At 38.6% G+C, this 5,847-nt stretch overlaps 1 pseudogene; it reads left to right on the top strand.

The window, feature by feature from the left end:
• The first annotated feature begins 1,062 nt into the window (after positions 1 to 1,062).
• LOC142644487 (ABC transporter B family member 19-like) lies at positions 1,063 to 3,711 on the top strand (annotated as a pseudogene).
• The last annotated feature ends 2,136 nt before the right edge of the window (positions 3,712 to 5,847 follow it).

Raw genomic sequence — 5,847 nt, 5'->3', positions numbered from 1 at the left:
AAATAAAGCTGAGTGCAAGACCCTGCATGGTAGGGTATGTATGAAAAATTATTTTGAAAATGGTCACAGGTAGAGGAATTGAGGTTATGCAGTGTGAACTGAAAAGTGTACCCATATTCTCTGCCAGAATGGGTTAGCATATGGACCACTCTTTAAAAATGGTTGTGCTCCAAGTTTTGCCCCAATTAGCTAATTAGTAAATACCCCATCTGTTTAATTTAATTTCATTTGTCTTCGCTTAGATGAATACATGATCTGGTGTGTAGATGATATCAATTTCCTTTATAGGTCAGGGCTCATCCCAGTTGGGCACCATCTAGTTGGGACTTTGGAACAAAAACCATTCCCTAACATTGAAGAATGAAGATAGATATTTTTGAAAACCATACCATATTGGTTTTAACTTTTAAGGCAGTAAAATTTATGGCTATGATGTGACAATTGATTCCACTTTGGATTTTTGAAGACTTAGGGTATGTTTGGTACACTGAATGGAGATTACGATAGGAATTGTAATCCTTATTATTACTAATAAAGTGTGTTGTAATGTAATGTAATAACTAAACTTATTCATTAGTTTGGTTGTGAGTTATAACATTAGAATGAACTTTAACATTTATTTTAGAAAATATTTTACTCATATAATTATATCTCTTTAAAAAATTTTATTTTTAAATTTAAGAGAGATATGTGTTATTTTTTATGATTTTTTATTTTTATAATTGTTAGATGTATATGAAAAGTTTGTTTATTTAGAAATATATTAAGTTTTGAAATCAGTGTACTTCCAACAGTCTAACCCAGACACTTTGCACACACTCTCATTCTAAATCACTTTCTCTTTGCTTTTCCTCCCCGGCAAACGAGTCTTTGAGGTGAGGGAGTGTGTGATAAAACCATAAACGACATTGACACTTCTTGAGACAGAAACTCAGAATACTTGAAAAGCCAAACATCATTGACTCCACAAACTTAAGCTTAATAGCTCACCTTAGATCTCTTTCTAAATGACAATTCACCACTAGTCGCTGCTTCACAAACCTTTTTTTTTTTTTGTCTCTCTCTCTCTCTCCCATTTCAAAGACTTGGTTTTTGAGCTAGTAGCTGCAAAAAAATGGCTGAGGCTACAGAATCAAAATCACTGCCTGAGGCTGAGAAGAAGAAAGAGCAAAGCCTACCCTTTTACCAGCTCTTCTCTTTTGCAGACAAGTATGATTGGATGCTCATGATTGCTGGTAGCTTGGGAGCCATTATTCATGGCTCTTCCATGCCCTTTTTCTTCCTTCTTTTTGGTGAAATGGTTAATGGGTTCGGTAAAAACCAATCAGATTTGAAGACAATGACTGAAGAAGTCGCAAAGTATGCACTCTATTTTGTGTACCTTGGCCTTGTTGTCTGCTTATCATCCTATGCAGAGATTGCATGCTGGATGTACACTGGAGAAAGACAAGTGAGCACACTGAGGAAGAAGTATTTGGAAGCAGTGCTAAGACAAGATGTGGGGTTCTTTGACACTGATGCAAGGACTGGGGATATAGTTTTTAGTGTGTCCACGGACACACGTCTAGTCCAAGATGCAATTAGTGAAAAGGTGGAAAACTTCATACATTATCTGTCAACGTTTCTGGTAGGTTTGGTGGTTGGTTTTGTATCAGCATGGAGGCTAGCATTACTAAGTGTGGCAGTGATACCAGGAATTGCTTTTGCTGGGGGCTTGTACGCCTATACACTCACAAGCCTCGCTTCAAAGAGCCGCGAATCCTATGCCAATGTTGGTATTATTGCCGAGCAGGCCATCGCACAAGTTCGGACGGTTTACTCATATGTTGGTGAGAGCAAGGCCTTAAATTCTTACTCAGACGCAATACAGAACACTTTGAAGCTTGGGTACAAGGCTGGAATGGCCAAAGGTCTGGGGCTAGGATGTACCTATGGAATAGCATGCATGTCATGGGCACTTGTTTTTTGGTATGCTGGTGTATTTATCAGGAATGGACAGACTGATGGAGGGAAGGCATTCACAGCAATTTTCTCTGCAATTGTGGGGGGCATGAGTTTGGGTCAATCATTTTCAAATCTTGGGGCATTTAGCAAAGGTAAAACAGCTGGATACAAGTTGATGGAGATTATCAAGCAAAAGCCTTCCATAGTTCAAGACCCCTTAGATGGGAAGTGCTTGGCTGAGGTTAATGGCAACATAGAATTCAAGGATGTAACTTTCAGCTATCCATCAAGACCAGATGTTATAATCTTTTGAAATTTCTCAATATTCTTTCCTGCTGGAAAGACTGTTGCTGTTGTTGGTGGTAGTGGGTCAGGAAAAAGCATTGTTGTCTCTTTGATAGAAAGGTTCTATGATCCTAATCAAGGTCAAGTTTTGCTGGACAATGCGGACATAAAGACACTGCAATTGAAATGGTTACGTGACCAGATTGGACTAGTGAACCAAGAACCTGCACTCTTTACCACAACCATACTTGAGAACATATTCTATGGGAAGCCTGATGCAACAATGGATGAGGTGGAAGCTGCTGCTTCTGCAGCAAATGCTCATAGCTCCATTACCTTGCTTCCTAGTGGATATAACACTCAGGTTGGAGAGCGAGGAGTGCAACTCTCGAGTGGCCAAAAGCAGAGAATTGCAATTGCTAGAGCTATGCTTAAAAACCCAAAAATCCTTCTCCTTGATGAAGCAACTAGTGCCCCTGATGTAGGCTCTGAGAGCATTGTTCAGGAAGCATTAGACTGTCTAATGGTTGGTAGAGCTACTGTAGTTGTTGCCCATCGCCTCTCCACTATTAGAAATGTGGAGTCAATTGCAGTAATACAGCAAGGTCAAGTTGTTGAGACTGGAACACATGAAGAACTAGTTGCCAAAGCTGGGGCCTATGCTTCATTAATCCGATTCCAAGAAATGGTTAGAAATAAAGATTTCTCTAACCCATCAACATACCGTTCACGCTCATGATGACTAAGCCATTCGATGTCAACAAAGTCTTTAAGCCTTTGGTCTGGAAGCTTAAGAAACCTGAGCTATTCGTATAGTACTGGTGCAGATGGCAGGATAGAGATGATCTCAAATGCTGAAACAGACAAGAGAAATCCAGCCCCTGATGGCTATTTCTGCTGCCTTCTCAAGTTGAATGCTCCTGAATGGCCTTATTCAATTATGGGTGCTATAGGATCTGTGCTTTCTGGTTTTATTGGTCCAACATTTGCTATTGTGATGAGCAATATGATTGAGATCTTTTACTACAGAAATCCTGCTTCAATGGAACGGAAAACAAAGGAATATGTTTTCATTTACATTGGAGCTGGTCTCTATGCTGTGGGGCATATTTGATACATCATTACTTCTTTAGCATTATGGGAGAGAACCTCACCACAAGAGTTAGGAGAATGATGCTTGCAGCAATCCTAAGGAATGAAGTTTGGTGGTTTGATGAGGAAGAGCATAATTCAAGTCTTCTTGCAGCACGTTTGGCCATTGATGTGAAATCTGCAATTGCTGAGAGGATTTCTGTCATACTCCAGAACAAGACCTCACTCCTCACTTCATTCATTGTTGCTTTCATAGTGGAATGGAGGGTCTCCCTTCTCATCCTTGCTACCTTCCCTCTTCTAGTCTTGGCTAACTTTGCTCAGCTACTCTCTCTCAAGGGGTTTGCTGGTGACACAGCAAAGGCCCATGCCAAGATCAGCATAAGTTGAGTCTCAAGGGGTTTTCTGGTGAAAGCAATTGATATGTTGCTCCTTTCTCTATTCCACTATGAAAGTAACAATGAATGAAGTGAGGAGTGAGGTCATGTTCTGGAGTATGACAGAAATCCTCTCAGCAATTGCAGATTTCACATCAGCAGCATCAGTGGCCAGACGTGTTGCAAGAAGACTTGAATTATGCTCTTCCTCATCAAACCACCCAACTTCATTCCTTAGGATTGCTGCAAGCATCATTCTCCTAACTCTTGTGGTGAGGTTCTCTCCCATAATGCTAAAGAAGTAATGTTGTATCAAATATGCCCCCACAACATAGAGACTAGCTCCAATGTAAATGAAGACATATTGCTTTGTTTTCAGTTCCATTGAAGCAGGATTTCTGTAGTAAAAGACCTCAATCATATTGCTCATCACAATAGCAAATGTTGGACCGATAAAACCAGAAAGCACAGATCCTATAGCACCCATAATTGAATAAGGCCATTCAGGAGCATTCAGCTTGAGAAGCTAGCAGAAATAGCTATCAGGGGCTAGATTTCTCTTGTCTGTTTCAGCATTTGAGATCATCTCTATCCTGCCATCTGCACCAGTACTATATGAATAGCTCAGGTTTCTTAAGCTTCCAGACTGGAGGCTTAAAGACTTTGTTGACATCGAATGGCTTAGTCATGATGAGCGTGAACGGTGTGTTGATGGGTTAGAGAAATCTTTATTTCTAACCATTTCTTGGAATTGGATTAATGAAGCATAGGCCCCAGCTTTGGCAACTAGTCTTTGGGACTCAACTTATGCTTTCGATAAAGTTTTTCCCCCAAACTGATATAGAAGAATTTACTTTTAACTCATGTCGTGGCTATTTAGATTATCATCAATTAATCCATATCAATTTAATTGTGTGATTTATTAAATCTTTTAAACAACTTACATGATTAATAAGTAAGTCATGTAATTAAAAATACATTTATAGGGTCATTTTAATTACCAAATAGTAAGATGGTAGAATTTTCCTCCAAATTGGCCTCGAGGAAATTCTATTCATTTTAGAATTATCATATAACTTTGAACTGGGAAGTAAATGTACTTTCCTGAGAGCAAGACCTATGACGTGCAAGAAGTGTCCCCACAAAGAGTTAATCAAGTTGATAGGATTCATTTATTGCCTGAGCTTTAGTCACAAGAATTACAGAGTTTGGAATCAAATTTCAGCTGTAGAACTCATTGGTGGGAATTTTGCCAATCCTTAATACACAACATGGCCGTCCAAACCAAATTATTCACAGTTTCTTTATTTACTTTTGAAATGGAGAGGTTCCATTCAGTAATATGGCGCAAACCATGCAAATGCAATGGTACCAGAGAGCATGGTTTTAGATTTTTAGTGTTTTTGGGATTCAACAAGCATTTTCGAATTCTAATATGATGCATTGCATTTTATTGAATTGGAGCACTATACGTGTGAATATGAATTCAATTCATTGTTCATTTATATGATAATCTATGTGATCCAATATTCCAATTACCTTCATCTTGGAGTAAGTTTACTGTAGAGTTAAACTTTGTAAAATTAGACCATATAATTGAGAACATTAAACTACCACAGTCAAATCCTAGATTCTGCAACAAGCAAGGTTAAATTTGAGCCCAAATAAACACACCAAGAAAGTTGTGAATTCAATCTTTGAAACCAAATACAAACAGGTTCAATCAGCAAGATGAAAGGATATTGAAGTGGGAGAACCCAATCTATACCTAGTTCATTATCCTTTATAGTCAACTAAAAAAAGCAGTAAGATCAAAGGAAAACTTAGCTTAATACTAATACTTCTTTTCTTTTCTGCTTTGTATGTAACTTACAACAACACATCCTTACAAGTAATAGTACTACCCAGAATTGTCCAGTTACCATCAACCTTGGGAGAGGACTTTGCAAACTTCAGATCCGAGCAAATGAATCTTGACACATATACCCTCTTGTCAAAGGGCAGCTTAACTAAAATGGTAGCCATTAGCTCAACCTCAACATTTACTTCCCCACTAGCCAAATCACTTGCAAGAAAACAGACTGTGAGCCTAAACTCAGACTTAACTTGCGTCGCTTTGTTGAGTTTTTGAACAAAAGATGGAAGTCCT

The sequence above is a fragment of the Castanea sativa genome, chromosome 7 (genome assembly GCF_040712315.1).
Source record: "Castanea sativa cultivar Marrone di Chiusa Pesio chromosome 7, ASM4071231v1".
In the NCBI taxonomy this organism is placed as follows: Eukaryota; Viridiplantae; Streptophyta; class Magnoliopsida; order Fagales; family Fagaceae; genus Castanea; species Castanea sativa.
The sequence above is the reverse complement of the archived record's forward strand: the minus strand, read 5'-3'. Positions and strand labels throughout refer to the sequence as shown.